General features: G+C 34.9%; 1 protein-coding gene across 5 annotated transcripts in view; it reads left to right on the top strand.

The window, feature by feature from the left end:
• Positions 1 to 20,722, top strand: part of LOC128985943 (complexin) — a 590,501-nt gene that overhangs the window by 544,059 nt on the left and 25,720 nt on the right. The window contains exon 1 of one of the 5 annotated variants that reach the window (XM_054405946.1): positions 2,785 to 2,799. The exons of the other annotated variants lie outside the window; for them this stretch is intronic. The gene's annotated coding sequence lies outside the window, so the exon portion shown is untranslated. Of the gene's footprint in view, positions 1 to 2,784; positions 2,800 to 20,722 lie in introns of those variants that run through there. 5 annotated transcript variants of the gene reach the window in all.

The following is a 20,722-nucleotide window of genomic DNA, read 5'->3' as shown; positions in this document are numbered from 1 at the left end:
CACTATCTCTGCTTGATTCGATCCCGTATTACCCAGTACCTGAGGGGTGGTATTTCTCAGGGGGTCAGGAAACCCCATAGTTGTAATAGCCGGCGGTACATATGTCGGTGCAGCAGCACCAGCCGTACACAGCCTATCATCGCTGTACCGACGGGCATTCCGCTGCTTCCAAAACGACGAGAATCTCTGCCGTAATTCTGCAGAAGTCCCAGTGGTCACCAAACCATACTGGTCCATCGTCCTCATGAGCTCCCCTTTCGAGAGGTCATAGATCCAACCCACGCGACCGTCCCGGGGCTGCGACCCCAAGGTCATAGTCGCTGGCGCGGAATAGGTCAGAGACGTTGTCACCGTCGTAGCCACTACCGAAGAAATTGTCGGCCAAACGGGCGAAGACGCCGGCCACAATGACGATGTCGTCATCACCGACAGTTCGGAGCTAACCCCAGAACTAGTCGTAGCAATAGCAGACGTAATAGGCGTACCGCCCAGCACAGACGTCGTACTCGTAGTCACAACCATATTTAAAATTCAAATACTACGACTAATCCGCAAAAATAAGAGCGAAACCGATTAAAATCTATTTAACACCGTACTATTAAATCAAACCAATTATAGGTGTGAAAGTCAAACCACAAATACACAATAAGGGTTCTCACTCAAATAATATTCAATGATAAGGCTCAATTAATTAGCAAAATTAAAATTACTAACTAATATCTATGTATACAACCACTAAATAAATTAGGGTTCACAACACACCACGCTGTAACAGAAAACAGGTTAGGCCTACCCAACCGACTATAAAATCACAGCAGGTCTGCCTAAAACTCTGCTCAACAGCTCAGGTCCGCAGCCAATCTGCACAAGTCCGCAGCAAATCTGCACAAATAAAATTATTTTGTTCGGGCGCCGTTAATACGTCAGCAACTCAGCACCACTGCCAACCTCAGTCCCTGTTCGGGCGCCATCTTGCGACGAAATTTTCTGCACTGGAAAAATAAATTTTAAAAGTGCATGCAGTCGCAGCCGTTTGCCGGGGATAGCTCAGCCTACAATGGCTGGGTAAAGTTCCAGGGTCTGCGATAAGGTCAGGGAAACCACTAGGCCAAAAGCCGGGTCTAACCGGTATAGGACTGGCTCATACACGGGCACTGTGAACAAGTCAAAAACAAGTCACCACAACAAACGTGCAATAATCACTACCAGACCTACGCCGATTCTCCACACTCCTAGGGGGTCGTTGCTGACTACGCAACTCGGGCTTCGTCCTAACTATCCAATAGTTAAGCCCAGAGTGCCTAAAACACGGTGAGTTACACGACGACTTGCCAATAAAAACCACAACGCGTGTTATCACCAGGCGGGGTCTACTAGGCCACTATAATCCAATACACAACTCTAATGCCCAAGCTAAGAATCAAACAGTTCACTCAATAATCGTACCACATAATAATATACAAGTACACTATAGGTAGAGTGACTACACCACTAGTAGCTGGTCTCAATAAATACCAAGCCAAACAAGCAAAACTAAATGGCAATTGCACTATTAAAATATTGAGCTACTTAGTAGCGGATAAATAAATATTAAATACGTTCCAAACACTAGATAAATATATTATCTGATAGCCGGTACTCCGCTATCCAAGCTACCAAGATAACGTGTTGGACTACCAAACAAGCTGTTCAGGTTAAATTAAAATAATAAAATGAATAAACAATAACAACCCTACTACTGCTACTGCTACTACCAACTTTATGTTACTTAGCTGGGCTTCTGTTAATCGGCTAATAATATTAGCTACTAGCCTACTGGCCTCGTGCTTCCAACTACGCACGCTAAATCGTGCAGCCTAGGTTTGTCGGGCCTCAGAGTTATTCGTAATATAACTAACTCTAGGTACAACGCAAAATAATATCTACTACAGTCAATTAAATTATATTATTTGCGCTCTGGCACCTGCCCAGAACCGTCAGGAATACACTTTTTATTCCTGACACCTGTAAATAAATCCTAACTACCGTCAGGCTTTGACCAGCACGGTTACCACTCTAACTCTCTAACTCTCTTAAACCAAAATATAATAAAACGTCGTCCACTCACCCCAAGTGGGTCACTGTTTCACTACCCAACTTGAATGCCGACACTCACTCCTTGAGCACCAACCTCACACGACACCGATGTCACCACAGCACTCCTCTCTACGTACACCACTGGACGTCTCACTAGACACACGCTATCCTCACTCACTGGGATCCACGACTCGAATGTCCTACCTATACTGTCCTGAAGATCTAGGATATCCCAGGCTTATCGGCACTGATAAGCCGGGTCAAAGGGCGCTCGCTAGCCTCGCTGCCGCCGCTCGCTCACCTCAACAATCGGTGCGCGGCCAAATAGCAAAAATATACCCCCCTAGGGAAAATAACTCGTTACAAATCTTTAAATTATATACAAATTAAAAATACATTTGTATTTATAATATGTTTTACAGTCTTACCTTATGCTATAAACACTTGGTTCAATTAGATAATATGTAAATTATTTCTGACCTTATTAGGTATGTAAGATCCATGGCATGGTGAAGTATAGCTGGAGAACCATTAGTACAAATTAATTAGCAGATGATAGGTAATACAATTAAAATCTGTGTTCATTCATACACCCTGTACTAAGTGTATTTCCGTGAAAAGGCCTAAGCAAACATTTATGCCTTAATATGTCTAGCTTGTTATTAATTATATACGTTTCTTTTTCCAGGTGAGGTTACCTGCAATTCAAGATAATGCACTATAGTAAGTAAATGCCTCTCGACGTAGTTTTGTTTGGGTTTAAATGTCAATCCTAGAAAAAAAAATGCTATTATCTGTTTCAATGCTTTAAAATATGTTCTTTTAAGGTTTAACAGTTGTGTTCACAATTTATTAATATTGGCAACGACAGATGTGTTAGAATACTGAAATTAAATGTAGAAACCCGAAATAAATGTATATAAAATATAATTTATACACAGGAGAAATTATATTTTAAAAATGTATTATGTTTTGGGATCCGGTCACACCAGCTTCATAAACTTTTGTTTTTAGGTAATTTAAGATTAGTACTTGGTCACGGTGCATTGCACTTAGCCGAGTTTCGAGCATCAGCGTAAAAGTTAGTGGATGGCTTACTTCAGCCCAGGCCGTGTGTCTGTGGGATGCCATTAACTTTTACTCTGAGTGTAATAATATTTTATACTAACTTTGTTAATTTCTGAAATATAAAGAATATTTCAAACATTCTGATTTGTGACTTATATAAAAGTCTATTAATTTGGTACTTTGAATACTCGATTTGAATTTTAAAGGTAAAATTTAACATTTTATGTACATGTGTGTAATTTAACCCCTATTTTACCATTCAAAATGCATGAAGGGAAATTAATAGTTTGAAATTTTCACTTATAATCCAAACTGTAATGTGCTTTACTTATACACGGTTTTAATTTTAATAAATGGTCGTTTTAATGTTATCGTTTTTACAGAATACCTGGTGACGGACCTGTATCATAAAGCAATGAAAAACTAAAAACCATTTACATATTTAAAGTCTGTACAAAGAGGAGCATTGAGTAAAATGTGACTGTTAACCCCTAAATATACATTTACAAATCAGACACATACAAACTGAGGAATCAGTGCCAACATGATTATGAAATAAATTAGATCCCTAGCATGCAATGGTTGTATTAACAACGGAATAGATGTGGAAAGCAAACCCATAATTGATGCCAATTTACGTGTTATGCTCCAGCAGCGAGGAGGAAGTTGTGTAAAATAAACTCCTACCGTACACCAGGTAGTAATTACTGTGCATCATAAACACATTTATTGAGCCTTATCTCTAACGGATTTGTATAGTAATTGTCTTATGCTTTTAAAAGTTTGTTGACTACTAAACACAAGTTTCTCTATTATGTTAATTACTAGTTCTAAGATTTTGTTGATTATTAAAACCTATCTAGGGCTGTTTAGAAAGAAGAAAAAATTTTGGAATAAATAAAAAGTTTGTACAAGAAACAAATTCCATTATACATTTGTAAGAGACACTAATATACATTTTTGTACAGTTGCCAAACAAATGTATGAACTTATTTTAGACGATATTTAACATTTTTGTCGTCAGATTTTTCGCCTACAAGCTCAGCCACCCGGTGATACGCAATTGCTGCTCGTCATCATCAAAGCGATTTCCACTAAACAATTTTTTTTTTACAAGAGAAAGTTACTCGGTGCAAGGTCTGGACTGTAGGGTTGTTACGTTGATATCTCCCATTTAAATGAATTAAGGAGATCTTGTGTGTGATTTGCAAGGAAGGTAATAAAGTGGATTTTAAGTAAACTATTAATATTTTAGTAAGAAATAAATAAATTTGCCAAATTCGATGACAATATATCCATAAACATGCAAACCTATTTATTCTCCATAAGAATGACATGGGAATTTAACAATTACAGCTTCTTGTGAACTTTCTCCGTGACTATTGAGCATACCACAACAACTTAATATTGGCCTACATATTTGTTTTTAAGCCTCGGTTAAACAAAACTTTTGATGGGATAACCACTTTTACCTCCCCCCCCCCCCAAAAAAAACCCCTAAAACCACAATCCTATGGTGCGTGAACATGCTAGTTTGTGAACTCGTTCAAATAATCGTAAATCCAAACGTGTATACCGAATTTCATCAAAATTAGATGATTTCTACTCGACTTTTAATCGTGCCAATAGATACATATGAATAGATACATATTTATTATATATTATGAATTTGTCCTCTAGGGTACATAAGCACACCGGGTCTAGACCCGGGACCAATTTACTTTTTCGTTTCAATTTAAGGCCTAGGTCTTACCATGAGACCTCCGGAAATAACCTATTTCCAACATAATAAATTCTCTAAGCTTACGTAGTATATATTTTTCAAAACATATTAAATTTAATGCGAAAAAAGATGCAACTAACTGATGTGTTAGTTTATGTTATTCATTGTGACCCTTGGTTTGAATATATTATCGATAAAATAAAAGGACTACCTTATCCAACCACAGTTTCTATACACTGTGGTCGGATAAGGTAATCCTTTTATTTTATCAGTCTTAGTTTATTTTTTAATATAAAGAATAAAGCAATAAATTATCATTGAGTGCAAAATATCAACCGTTCACACATAACAGTACGGCGCAATGTCGAGGAAGACATTTCAAAATAACCTGTGTAAAGTAATGTTTGAAAACAAGTGCTTTACCTTTACAGCTCTGAACCACCTTTATAATCAGGGAATACGAAAACAATGCAGGTGTGCGCTTGTAAAGCGTAACTGGGACGGGTTAATTACTTAAGTACTTTGGAGTGAGTTTGTCGTAAAGGCTTTGTGTAGAGCTTCCTTTGTTCGATCTGTAATGTGAGTGGCAAAGGAAGCGCACAGGAGGATCCCTACGAACGCTCTGTAGATCCTTAGTGGCAATGGAAGCTTACAGGTGGATTTCAACGAACGCTCTGTATATCCTTAGTTGCAATGGAAGTTCGCGAGGGGATCTACGAACGCTCTGTAGATCCTTAATGGCAATGGGAGCTTACAGGAGGATTTCAACGAACGCTCTGTATATCCTTAGTTGCAATGGAAGTTCGCGAGGGGATCTACGAACGCTCTGTAGATCCTTAGTGGCAATGGGAGCTTACAGGAGGAACCCTACGAACGCTTTGTATATCCTTAGTGGGAATGGAAGCTTACAGGTGGATTTCAACGAACGCTCTGTATATCCTTAGTTGCAATGGAAGTTCGCGAGGGGATCTACGAACGCTCTGTAGATCCTTAGTGGCAATGGAAGCTTACAGGTGGATTTCAACGAACGCTCTGTATATCCTTAGTTGCAATGGAAGTTCGCGAGGGGATCTACGAACGCTCTGTAGATCCTTAATGGCAATGGGAGCTTACAGGAGGATTTCAACGAACGCTCTGTATATCCTTAGTTGCAATGGAAGTTCGCGAGGGGATCTACGAACGCTCTGTAGATCCTTAGTGGCAATGGAAGCTTACAGGTGGATTTCAACGAACGCTCTGTATATCCTTAGTTGCAATGGAAGTTCGCGAGGGGATCTACGAACGCTCTGTAGATCCTTAATGGCAATGGGAGCTTACAGGAGGATTTCAACGAACGCTCTGTATATCCTTAGTTGCAATGGAAGTTCGCGAGGGGATCTACGAACGCTCTGTAGATCCTTAATGGCAATGGGAGCTTACAGGAGGATTTCAACGAACGCTCTGTATATCCTTAGTTGCAATGGAAGTTCGCGAGGGGATCTACGAACGCTCTGTAGATCCTTAATGGCAATGGGAGCTTACAGGAGGATTTCAACGAACGCTCTGTATATCCTTAGTTGCAATGGAAGTTCGCGAGGGGATCTACGAACGCTCTGTAGATCCTTAGTGGCAATGGGAGCTTACAGGAGGAACCCTACGAACGCTTTGTATATCCTTAGTGGGAATGGAAGTATAGAAGTTCGCGAGGGGATCTATAAGAACGCTCTGTAGATCCTTAGTGGCAAAGGAAGCTTACAGGAGGAGCCCTACGAACGTCCTGCAAATGCTCAGTGGCAAAGGAAGCTTACATGTTTAAGATATACATAGATGCAGAACATTTAAGAACATCTTATACCATATATATTTAGGGATTGCCAGACACAAGCCCCTTTCTTTGTATATTATACAAGTTTGAAAAAAGTATGGCCGTATACAAAAATATTAAATATAGTGAGAGCTAACAAAGACAATGAAATCGTAATTTAATCTTTAGAAGCGTTAAACTGGTTAACGAGTATACCATTCCCCTTTGCTCTATGCAGAACTAAATTGTGTAACGACTCGTAATTCCACATGTTCAGTAGCTTTAAAGGGCAGCTGATATAAGCTGGATAAAGGGAGTGAGATGCAAATGTTGAATGGTTAGGTTTACTTCGGTTGAATCGCTAGTTGGCGGGCAAACGTTGATATCATCAGCGAAAGCTTCGACTCGGCCATTGTTATGGAAATTGGATTTATTCTACGAGGTTTGAGTGTGGTTTGTTTTTTAAATAACCATTGTTACTGTACGGCTTATCGCTTTCAAAACATTTGCAGATAAATTCTCGATGACGTTGATTTAATATTTTGTTCAATTACAGTTTTCAACCAGTTTTGTCATAGAGAGTATAAAACAGAAATCAATTTATCTCTCTGCTTCAACTTGCAAATGTTATCTTCTTAGTTACCTATAAATGTAAGTTAAAAGGTACCTGACAATAATTACGTTATAATTAATAATTGCTTAGAATTTCACATAAATCAATTATTCTTAAAGAACTCTAAATAGGAATATTGATGGGTTGCATTGAATGAGGTCAGAAAGAAAAAGGCGATAAAAGAGCATTTTCCTTGAAGTCTTAAGGTTGTAGACCACTAGGTGGTGGGGATTAAATATGTATTATTATTAAACCCCGTTAAACAGAAAACCTCGCATGGAAATTTCCCCCTAATACAATTTAAATCAGTTATGGAAATGGTTTTGATTCGTCCGTAACAAGGCAATTGCTTTATGTTCTTCGGTAACTGTTTTGGCTTTTAAGCCGGTGATTAAATATAAACAAAATTAATTAGTATGATGTACTAACATACAAATGATGAACAAAAATACAAATGATGTACTAATTAGTTTTGAATTTATGATAATTGATATTTATCATTTCTCTCACATTATGATGTCTAATTATCAGCGTTTAGTTCAAAAGTGTTTTAATGATTCACGTTTATAGCCATATTTTTACTTACGTATTAAAGCAACAAAATTCCAAACATAGCAACGAGACACAACATGCATTGTATTGGTGAGCATATTTTTTATGGACAGTCATGAATACAAACGATAAATCGGTACGACACCGACGTGTAACACCGGAAGTTCCGCCGCAAGCAAACAGTGATGCGATCGCTACAATCTCCACAGTTTCGTTTACGGATTATATTTGTTGTCAAATTTACATTTCTCTTTAATACACATTCTACTCCACGGCCATTGGTTACTTTTACAATTTGTTGGATTTTTTACATAGTTTTTTATCTATACCAATAAGTTCGATGGAGTGATTGATATCGCAACGATTAATGAATTCGATTTTTTTTATACCTGGGGATATTAAAATAATGGTAATAAGTAAATAGAAACTACTTACTAACAGGCCTTTTTTATAGTTGGTTAAGAAATACGTGTTTTAATAAATTGATTTAACGAACATTTAATTACCAAAGGGTAGATTATTGACGTGAGGATTACTGGTAGCCATGAGATGATTTATGTTTTGATAATGGGATTTCCTGATTCCCTTCCGGATTATCTACCGATCATACAACAAACGTGGAAGTGCGTGAGTACAACGAGTTAGTTTATAAATGACATGCACCGCCGAACTTATAACTAATAAGTATGATTAATAGCTAAATCTATATACGACCTAATATTTATAATTCTGTGATTTCTATATCTATAAGAAATTTTTACACTCTCGACATCTATTTACTATGTTTCTTAAAATTTCCCTAATTATTTGTATTACCTATTACGTTTATAAGACTCGTTTGATGGCCAAAATAAAAATAGATATTGCTACATAATTAAAGGTGTTGAGTAACATAGTACATTGTGGTAACCGTAACAAGTAACAGTAACAGTGGTGATAGTAACCTCTGAATCACTATGATATATACAACAAAAAGATAGTTTTATCTTTTATTTTGCATCGTTAAGTACTAAATACTAAAGTGAATGTTGGACTATCATTATTCATGTTTTAAGTCACTATAGTCTTCATGTCACTACGCCGTACAAATACACAACAACATAAAACACTAGACGTACAAAAAAAAAAAAAAAAAAAAAAAAACACGTAGAAACATTTTATACATAGCGTGGCCAAAAACTAGTTGGCTCCAGAGAAATAAAAGTGTCATGAATGAACTCTCCACAAGCTTCACACTAGCGTCCTTCCAACACTTGTTATAACTAACCACAATAATTCTTTTCCGATTACAATGAAAAATATGGCGAAAGTACGATGTGTTTATTCGGTGGATACTAGTTGGGTGTATAGTGTATATATTGCAGTGACATGGGAACCGTGTTGGTCTCTCAACAGTTGATGATATATTGTAATAGCACTGCCATTGTGACACTTGTGATATCTGAGTTAAGTACAGTTTAGTAGTAGCAGTCTCGCGGGTCTATGCAGCTTATGATGTAGCACTGTCACAACTGCACTCGCGCTTTGTAAAATATGACATTTGACAACTTTACACATCCAAGACCGGTTACAACGTCTCTAGGATACGTAAAACCCATCGGGTATCCATTAAAGTATTCTTGTTTAGAATATAATTGTATTGATAGGTTTTATGTCAAAACGATGATTTAGTAGCTTGTTTATTTATTAGTTTTTCATGATATACTATAACTTACGCAACATTCTTGTAGCGTTCATTGGTTATTACGTCAAATCAAATCAAATCAAATCGTTTATTTCCAAAATATAAACAATACAATAAACAGATATAAATTAAAAAGAAATATATTTTTCCGCATAGGCGTAAGCCCGTGTGCGGAAAAAGAGTTCTAAATCTGCTACCAATCTGGTATATTGTGGATAAACAGTAATTTTTATTGTCTAATTAAACATTTACTACATTTCTTAAAAATAATTATATATTACATAAAAACATAATTTAAAAGTTAATATGTACAAAATTAGGATACAATAACACAAAATTAATTTAGAGTAGAATTTCCTAATGTAACCAAAGATTAAAATAAGCAACTAGAAGCTACAATAGCTACAATGAAAGGGTCTCAGCAGATTACTAAGATGTTTACGTTTTTTTTTTTCTTTCTAGTGAGCCTAATTATATGGGGATTTTACCAGCGCCTCCGTAGCCGTCCGGCCAATGCTGGCAAGCCAAGTACTCACCTTTCTTTTGTCAATAAGTAAATTATATCAATTATCTTAAAATGGGGACGCCACTTGTGGGTATTTTAACCCTGATATGAGTGTAGGATGAGTGGCACGATCTTGTAGTCTTGTTAGTGACTAAGGCAGACATGTTACTTAGACACAGCTGTTAATTAATAGCACATATAGCCAAGTTTATAGTGGAATGCGAACCAAAATTTTAACGAATTGGTCTAATTATCAGGGTAGTACTGCGGACAGTCGTAGTATGAACTTTATATCATAGTATAAACGTCCTTAGTAGGAAACGTTTAAAAATTTATAGACTGACATAAAATACGATACTGTTTTACCTTAGGTATTTATTTAAATTATCTTCTTAGTAGCAAAAATATTTTACCACATTGTTTAAAATTTATTAATTCTAGCATGGAAAAGAATTATAACCAAAAAGAGTCGTAAATATTTTTCAGTTCTAGAATTTTCCAGTTCAGTTCAGTTCAATATGTTTTTGGAAGTCGGTATATAAGCCTATTGCACACATCACGTGCGTCGAAGGTTGTTGGTAGCGTGAGGTTTAGTGACTTGTCGTGCCACACGGGAACAGTTGAGGTTACATGTCACCTCTTTAATTATGAATCAAATTACATTCAAGCAGTAAAACTGTTCATTGCAGTAGCTATTACTTTGCTTCGCGATTTTTTAAATAAATCAATCTGGTATGATTACAAGTGCAGCTTTTTAGAAAAGAAGTTTAAGTATGCAATACTTATAACATATCTAACGGATCTTTCCATTTTAGAACAATTTTAAAATGGTGATGAATATACTTTGAAAAAGCAAAATATTCTATCACAAATTCTTTACAATTATTTCATCAAGAGCATCTGTAAAGAATCAACTTCTAGCCTAATATTTTGTTTTATTATCATCTATTTCTTCGAATATTTTCTTATCGTAGTTAATTAGGAAAAATGAACTTAATAAAGTGACAAACAATACTCCACTTTAGGCTAAAATCAGGATCTAGTCACATAGTATATGCTACATACTAAGCTAAAATACGTTTTTGACAAAAAAAAAAAAAAATACTATAACACTGCAAATATTTTGTACCTAATTTGTTATTTCTTGTACAACAACTCCTTAAATTTAGTAAAACACATTAATGTTGATAATTTAAAGTATTCTAATCGAACTAGAACCCAAAGCTAAACATGATAGTACCTATTACAGTATCGTGTTATTTGGAAAAGTATTTAAGTATGAACAAATACTTTAAAGGAATATTTGTTTATGTACCAATATAGAATTGATCAATTAGGCTAAATCTAATTAAGAGAAAAAGTCTGCTATACGCTATACTTCAGGTAAACGAATGCCATCATATTCAATAATGGCAAGCATTTGTTAGGTTGTTAGGGTTTTAGATACGAATATTTTAAAAACTTGCGAACTATTGGTACCGATTTCCAATGTAACACAATGGTTTTCATTTTTAAACCACTCAGTTAGATCCAAGTTTTATTCGCCTGTGAGTTTATTACAAAACCTTTCACACATACTTTGCAACTTATATTAAATAATTAATACTTCATTATTTAGATGGCAATTTTACAATTCAAACTAATCTTAGTTTGGTTATAATAGAGGTGGAGCCCGGGCCTTGTTGGTAGCGCCTAGCGCTTGTAATACGGCCATTATGGGCCTGGGTCGCCAAGATTTATAGGCTGTGTAGCAGTCAAATATATTGTCATTGGACATTTACGCCATTGTTATTAGAAATTCTGTAATAAATGTGTTGCCCCTTTCAATAGAGGCAATAAAATATTGTAAGTTTTACACATCGTTATTGTATATTAGATTTAGTTTTCTAACTATTATTCGTATTTGCTTGATTGTTTCTATTTTAAATTATACTCTATCTAATTTTCTAGCATGGTTTGTAGGTTTTTGAAACAATTGTATCTGTTACTGTGTTGACGTTATGTGTGCTTTAGAGTTTTTAGCTGGTTAATTTTAGTAGGTAGGCCGGATTAGTAAACAAATTATCATAAAGAAAACCGTTCTGAAAATTATTTTTTAATTTTTTTATAAATGTACTTTTTATCTTTTTGATCCATCAATTTTACAAAAATTAAAACTAATACCTACTAACTACTAGCTACTATCAAACTACTAGCTTGTGTTTTCCATTAAGAGCATTTGATTTGCTTTAAGATGATCAGCAATACATTTAAGGTTTTTGTAGTTACAAAGGTCATCCATATTCTCTATTTTACTTATAAATATATTACTAATACACTATACCACAGCTACACTGTAGATAATTTCATATTTCACACAAAAACAGTTTTTTCTTCTTTTTATTCCGCATTATTTATGAGACAATAATAAGAAGTATTTGATTCTGAATAAAACGTAATTTAAAACGGCTTGGGAACTAAATATATTATTGACTTTGAAAAATAAAGATAATGCCCAGATAACTTGAGCTTGTATTGTTTCTTGTATCTTCTCTATTAAGATTTTTAAATAAATGTGATTAATAGTCGTTAAAAAAAAATGTGCGTACGAAAAATGTACACTTTACCTTACCTCATTAGAACAAAGAACATGGCAAGGCATTGTTTGTTAATACACTAAGGGGGTTTTGCTAAAGAATCGTTATGTTACCTTATTTCATAAATATAATTATCAATTATCAATAAAAATGTATTTTAATCTTATTTAACACAGGTATAAAATACATGTGTTAAACGTTGTACTTTACGTACAAACTTGTTCAATATAAAATCGCCGTTGTCATCGTGGCACTTTTACTGCAGTGAAATAAATAAGCTTCTGAGTAAAATAACTGGAGCGTGAACAATATATGGCCTTATCTACCTACTACAGATGCCTGAATAATAGCGAAGCTGTATAGAGTGCGATGCGGTCCAACGGGCAAATGACCAATCAATCGTTCAACCTCTCGAACAATACCCTGTGTCGTGTGGCCTGTCCTCGTTAATGTTAAATATGAACAATGTGAAAAATATACTTTGTACGTTGATATTAATAAAAACACGTACATAATGTGATTTAAAAAACTTTGTGAAATAAGTGGGGAAACTTTAACTAAATATCAAAATACCCAATCGTTACCAGACATTAAACAAGCTTAAGACTACCTAGATGACACAGTTACTTGCAATGGTGAAAGTCTAGGCTATCTACGGGGGAAGGTCATTATAATTATTTATTGGTTTTTCCTTCGAAAGGTACATCAAATAATTACATTTTCCAAATATACGTGAAAATACAAAGGTTGGTAATTTCTTTTTACTAATAACAAGGTTAATATCCAGGGTGAATAAAAAGTTAAGACCCCCCCCCCTAATATGTTTCCAAGTAAATATACAGAGATATCCTTTTGGTGGTAGTCGTGCAATCTTAGCAGGAAGTTTCATTTTATGATTTTGAAAAATTTGAGTGGGGGGATTTGGGGGGCAACTCAAATATTTTAAATGTAAACCCCCTTCATGTGACACCTCATTGTGACGTGTTTACAAAAACTTACAGAATGGTGAAAACTAGAGGTCGCTAACTCTTCTCTTTCCAAAATGGTAGCCTGTCAAATGTTGTGAAAATTAATGGTAAAATTGGTTCGTAATGGTAATATTGGCTAACATTTTGGATAGAGAAGAGTAAGCAAACTCTTGTTTTCACCATTCTTTAAGTTTTTGTAAACACTTCAAAATGAGGTGTCACTTGAGGGGGTTTACTTTAAACAATTTTTGTTGCCACCCAAATCCTCCCTTTTGGGGGGACACTCAAAATGTTAAAAGTAAACCCCCATCAAGTGACTCTTCGTTTTAAAGTGTTTACAAAAACTTAAAGAATGGTAGCCAATATTACCATTACGAACCGATTTTACCATTGATTTTCCACAACATTTGACAGGCTACCATTTTGGAAAGAGAAGAGATAGCGACCTCTAGTTTTCGCCATTCTTCAAGTTTTTGTAAACACTTCACTTGATGGTGGTTTACATTTAAAATATTTCAGTTGCCCCCCAAATCCCCCCTTTTGGGGGGACACTCAAAAATTTCAAAATCATAAAATGAAACTTCCTGCTAAGATTGGACGACCACCAAAAGGATATCTCTGCATATTTACTTGGAAAAATATTAGGGGGGGGGGTCTTGAATTTTTATCCACCATATACTGTAGATACATGCAATAAACAGTGCAATAAATAACCGATACATTTACACAATATCAACATAGAATACTTGTAGGTGAACAATACATATCTGATAGCTAAGCAAACATTCAAACAGATTTTTTTTTCACAACATGTATTAAATAAAAAAAGACAAACTATGTCTGATCTTGTTGTTAAATTGTTTGATGAATCAAAGTATTTATGAAGAATTTATCGAAGTATTGTAAAAGATTATTGATCAGGTAAACCAAATTAACTTTTAAGTCTTAGTAATGTTATGTAATTTACAAACAAATCGTTAACCAACAATGATTCAATCCTATTGATCATAGAATCCGACTATAGCAATACAAGAAGATGTAATTTTTTCTATTGTTAATTTTTTAGATTATATTATCATTAACTTCCATGTTTTCTTACAAAAATAATATAAATAACTTTGTCTTGTTAACACAACTGTTGAGGCTCGTAGAGCTCAGACAACGAGGTCGTCAATCGTAACGTCGATTACAGCTCACCACACGAGCCGTGAAATACAACACAGCAGCTTGACTAACTTGCGTTTCCATGCAGTCCCACACTATTTATCAGTGTGTCTGAGTGGTAAGAGTTAGGAGACCTATTTCATTGACCGAAAATAGTCTCAGCCGGGTTTTATAGTTACCCTACTATTTACTATGAATAGTAAATATTTGCTAAATAACAGCAGGGTTATTAGCAATAAAGCCGATAGGGTAACTCTATATTTTGTAAAGGTATCTTACTCCATTCTACACCCATATCACATTAATTTTCATATTAAAATACGGAGCATCTTGTCACTGTAATAATGAAATGACAAAGGTAGCCTACACATGAGTAGTTATATAAACATGCGCCTATTGTGCAGCTGATAAAGTGGCTGTAATGTATCATATTGTTCACTACACTATGATGTTTTTAGCTGTTTTACAATCTTTAATTGGAGGCTGAAAGTTACGTATTGCTGTCCTGGCCGAAAATCCAGCTGTCGTCGTCATTTGGGGGCCGAGAAGTTTTTTACTTAAAACAATATTGGTATGTTGGTATATTAAATACACAATCAGTGCATTACAATATACATGTTTTCATTTTTAAGAGTTGTTAGCCTCCGGATTACGTTTGAATATTTATAATGGTTTAAATACCTGCATTCAGTAATCCAGTATGCTGCTTGTGGCAACTATAGTTTCGGTTCACAGGGAACCATCTTCAGGCCGTACAAGGCGTCGTTATTCACTTCCATATACGAAGGTCGTCATTTAATAAATAAGTACATAATAACGACGCCTTGTACGGCCTGAAGATGGTTCCCTGTGAACCGAAACTATAGTTGCCACAAGCAGCATACTGGATTACTGAATGCAGGTATTTAAACCATTATAAAAGACATGTTTTGTTGCGCTTGTTGAAAATAACTATTTATTATTATTTCTGCTGATTCATTTATTTCTTCACATAACTTTAAAGTTTTAGTTGTGTTGCCTATTAGTGTGCATTTATTGCATAAATTTTCTCAATTTTGTATAGTGTGGTAAAAAAGTAGTGTTTGTACTACGTTCCGAAAGAGTTTTGCAGCTCTCTTAATTTAAAAATGATCTCGAGCTGGCAAAACCTAATTTTTTGCCCTAGGTATGAAATATACTATTAAGTAAATAATCAAAAATTCGTTGGTAGAGCTTGAAAATGGCTGAAGCCAAACCAACGTGCAAAGTGAATTACGTTACATATTTTTGTACCGTATTTCAATTAACTTCGCAAACAAGAACTATAAGTAGCATACTTGCATTGTTTAACAAGGCATAAAGTTTTGTCCAGTTATTCAATTACCTAAGTGTGCTGATATAGCTAAATCAACATGGTTGTCCGATAGTGCTAGTCTATATGAGGCTCAATTAGGCTAATCTGATTCTGGAGTGTAATGTGGCATGTAGCACATAATGGAATCATGCTTTGCATTAGCCCTAAATACACATTATGTGGTGTTAAACCAACATATTATTTTATATTTAATTTATTTTTGCCAATATAATTAAAGTTGTATGAAAAACAAAAGGATATAAGGCTCTACACGAAATAATTTCCTTGTTAATTTCACATGGAAATTACAATTAATTAGCTTTAGTTAAACATTACTAATGCTCTAAGTGGCACGGCATGACCCGGCCGTGGCAATCCCGAGTAGGCCCGACGTCCTTTATACAGCTTAACTGTGGTCAGGCTGGGTTTGTGACATGAATTCACAATAATATGGAATGAATTTCATACCTTACTGAAATAATACAATTAATTCGGCAATAAAAGTTTGTGGGGTAGTAAATTATAGCTTAACCTAGCTTTCTACTATAGTATAAATACTACATATACTTTTCAAAGAAAAAGACAACGAGCTCCTAAAATTTACCTTTACTTAAAATACCTTCGCGATGAATTTTGTTTATAATTTTTGATTAGGTTGATAATTTTTAATTTACTCATGAAGAGCGTGAAAAAATAAATATTTAGGACATAAAAACGTTTCCGTTATCAGGGTCCACGTTGTCTACAAGCGTAATGTCGACACACGATCCCTGCATTTCTCTCTCTTTTAAAACAAAACACACGGGAATAACACCTGGTACAGCGACTTGTTTGTGTTTTTGTTGCTGTGGCATGCTAACTTGTTTGGCAAGGTACCAAGGTTGGAAATGTGTTTTGTTATTTACGCAATCTTGGGTTTATGGTACAATCAAAGAAGCACAAATCAAAATAAGGCAGGCATATATTAAATTATTACTTAGATTTTCGTCTAGTTACTGCAATATTGAATAAGCGAAACGATTAATTTTAGTATACTTTAAAATAGCTTAGGTTTGCCCCTAACCATCGGACAAGCAACTAATTTTAATAGACAAGATTGGAATCCGGAATCTTAAATTGTAAATTGTAAAACTATGAATATTCAAATAAATTTTGAAAACAATCTTATATTTTTACAAAAAGAGTAAAGTAGTATATTTCATCACTAGGGCGTGAAGTGACTCTTTTCGACCCAAACTCAAGTTTTACGCTCGAGCCGAGTCGAGGTTGGAAAATGAGCGATAGTTGATAAGACACTTTTTGACCTTCTGATGAAGTACATTTTCAGTAATATTGCACCATTATTTTAACAAAGTATGTTACAAAACTAAAACCGTTTCCATTTAAAGATAACCTCTCAAAACTACATCTAACTTGTTTTCAATTTAATTTGCTAGTGGAAACAAGCAGCCGTTTAATAAGTGATTCAGTCGTTCCGTCTTTTCCGATTTTGTTTGTGTACATTTTATAGGGCTATTCAAAAATATGGACCATACTTCATGACTTTATATCTCAAAAAGTATAAATGGGGCAGACATAAACTTTACACCATTCAAAAGAGGAAACGTTAAAGTTGTTTTGCAATAGTTCTGTAAACGGTCGAAAAAGTTATTGCAACAATGGGCAGGCATTTTGTGTTACCATCAGTTGTTAGGAAGATGGCTATGCGGCATAAGAGTTCAGAGTTTGATAAAATAGACTCTCCTATTACAGTACAGCGGGCTTTTCATCTCGAATTGGGTATTGAACCACCGACTAGGAAAAACGTAACTCGTGGCTTTAAGCAATTTTAAGAAATCGCAGCTGTGCAATCAGTGATACAAGAGATGCTGTCTCGTTTATTGGGCAAATTTGGCTATCGCTTAGATGATTGCCGCGCAGCACAGGGGAGACACATTGATCATTTGTAATCAGTGTAAATAAAACATTAAAACTTTCTTTTTCGAACTGCATAAAACGTATTTTTTTCGATTTATACTTTTCGAGATACAAACTCCCGAACTTGGAACCATAATTTCTAATAGCCCTGTACTATCGATATGACGAACTATTTACAATAAGGCAACAACAAACTAAAACTGGTTAAACAATAAATATATATACTTTCTTTACATGCAATTGTTTTCAATCAAAATGTACAACTAAGTGTAAACAGCAGATTTTTACTCCCTTAGGTCTAAACACGATTTTTACTCCCTAGAGAGTAAAAATGCTACTTTAGACCCGCAACGCATTGAAAACGGCTGTTTTTGCCGTAGTTTGACGAAAAAAGTTTATGAGCATTGTGTTATTAGTGGTTTAAAATATACTGTATTATTAACATACGAAATAAACATCAGGTAATTACTATTGAAACTAGTATTACGTAAACTAAAAAAGACATTAACTATAGTTTGGCCGCTTAGAAAACGACCTGCGCACTAATGCTAAACCAATGCTGGAGGAGGTCGCTTTCTAAGCGGCCGAACTATACAAACATGGAAATTTAACCATTTTTTCAAAATCAGTATATATACCGCATGTCTTCTACTCGACTTCTATATTTTTTTATTTTCCAAGTTTTATTTAATTGGTTTATATTTAGGAAAACAAGTTTGACATGGAAATAATATGAAGCGCTAATCGAGTAAGGAGGTTAGTTAAAGCTTACCCGCAAGGTCTGGTTGGCTTTAGAAATCCTTTAAAACGTGCTTCTGAGAGAGTTTTAGCTCCAGGGACGTTTTCTAATTAGATAAACACATCAGTGAAACTTTATCTTCAACACATCAATCATTCTGTGTGTTGTTATCAGCAACTTTAGGGCGTCAAAAAGATTTACTAAAATACTGCTGGTTTACTATAATATGTGTTAGTGACTATAACATGTGTTTTATCGAATCTGTATCACAGCTGACAACGTTGAATTGTTCCCAATTTCCTGTTATGTTGTCGCTCTCATATTTCAGCCTCTCTCTCTGTAGTCGGCGCAGGTAATGGGGGTGTTTCATGTTTTTGCAGGCCCAAGTTGGACAGTTTTGGCTTCCTGACCTGCTGACTCGGCTCCACGGGGAGCTGTGTTGCTTTTTACACCGATTTGGTCCTTTATGGTTATGGCGCTTCTGATTCGAAACTCGATTTTTTTGTGGTTTAGTGTTATGAGCTTTAGTGTTATGCAAGTTTTGTTTTAACTCACGAAGAGAAATATGATCCACTGATGGAAAACAAGTTCAGGTTCTTAAGATAAGTAAATGAATCAAAAAAGGGAGCTTATTTGCATTTGATATGCTTTTACAGAAACTTGCCCACTCAATATGACTGTTTTAAACAGCTTGGGAACGCGATCAGAAAAAATACAAAATAAATTCAGTAATCGTTTGTAAATACAGCAATTGTTGCAGTATAACCTTTTTTGCGTGTTTTACTAGAGAAGCATCTTTTTCCATGGTAAAATGTGAGTTACAAAAAACCATTTTGATTTACATCACTTGGACATTCACTTTCAGGACACATTTGATATTTTTGTTTTGATGTAAAATTTTCTTGTAAATTTTTAGAACCCATAGAGAAATTATGAAAGTCAAGTAATGTTAAAGGTCTTAAAAACATTTTGTAATGCTTTCCTATAGCATTATATATCACAATTTACAGTATTTATGTATAGTCTCAAACCTGTATTTATAATGTATAATTAATATATTATTGTTCAGAAGTATCTATCAATTTTTCATATAAATAACACATTTTACTGTATTTGTATTTCCAAGCCGCTGTAATGTGTTTGGCTGCTCCAAGCCTGCCGTGGCGATGGGCCAAAACTGCAGACCAATCAATAGCCGGGTACCATCAACTAGGCAAGATTACATTCTCAAACACAGTTACCATATTACCAAACTTACAAACCTTTGCATATATGATTTTAAACCTTTAATTTTTATAAACTTCAATGCTACTAAAAAAAGAGTAAAGAATACAAAAAATATATTTCTAGGTCAAACTTTAAAAACATAAAACTAACTGAAATCCAGAAGCACTAAGTAAAAAAAAACTTGTTTAGCTCCCTTTAACATATTTTCTTTGCTTACTTTTTTTAAAGTGTTATAACCTACAACACTAGTTAGTTACACTAGGTTAGTTTTTTAATTAACTTACAACCTAAATTATTTGTTCATCAGGAACTATTTGTCAATAAAACTGTGACTTTTGTAAATAGCATTGGAGCATAAAAACTCTGCTATGTTTGAAAAAAAACAAGAGAAATATTTACGATTCTTTTAAAACTGTCAATACCTGGCAAGGAATTCGCAACCCAATATTTATTGACTATGCCGAAATACCGTTTCCGATGTTGGTTTTGTACTTTACCATCTACCGATACGTGAACAGGAAAACCCGTTATACACACCGTTAATCTCTAAAACATTCTGTGTATTAAACGTCTGTAATTATTTTAATGTAGAACATGTTACGCGACGTGCAATTAAACCCATTTAGCGTTACAATCTGCATTAATGACGACGTTACTGTTGCGCTTAATAGCCTGTAGGCAATATATTTCAACTGGAGGTTCATACATATGAACGAGACGTTATTTGTGTCGTGAGACACGTGTTCATGTAACACGCTATGAACATTTGTCAAACGTGGAAAACAAACCAGCGA

The sequence above is a fragment of the Macrosteles quadrilineatus genome, unplaced genomic scaffold (assembly GCF_028750875.1).
Source record: "Macrosteles quadrilineatus isolate MER2022 unplaced genomic scaffold, UCM_ALF_1.0 Scaffold_2__2_contigs__length_208266976, whole genome shotgun sequence".
Taxonomy (NCBI): domain Eukaryota; kingdom Metazoa; phylum Arthropoda; class Insecta; order Hemiptera; family Cicadellidae; genus Macrosteles; species Macrosteles quadrilineatus.
Note: the sequence above shows the minus strand (reverse complement) of the source record. Positions and strands in the feature narration are given on the sequence as shown.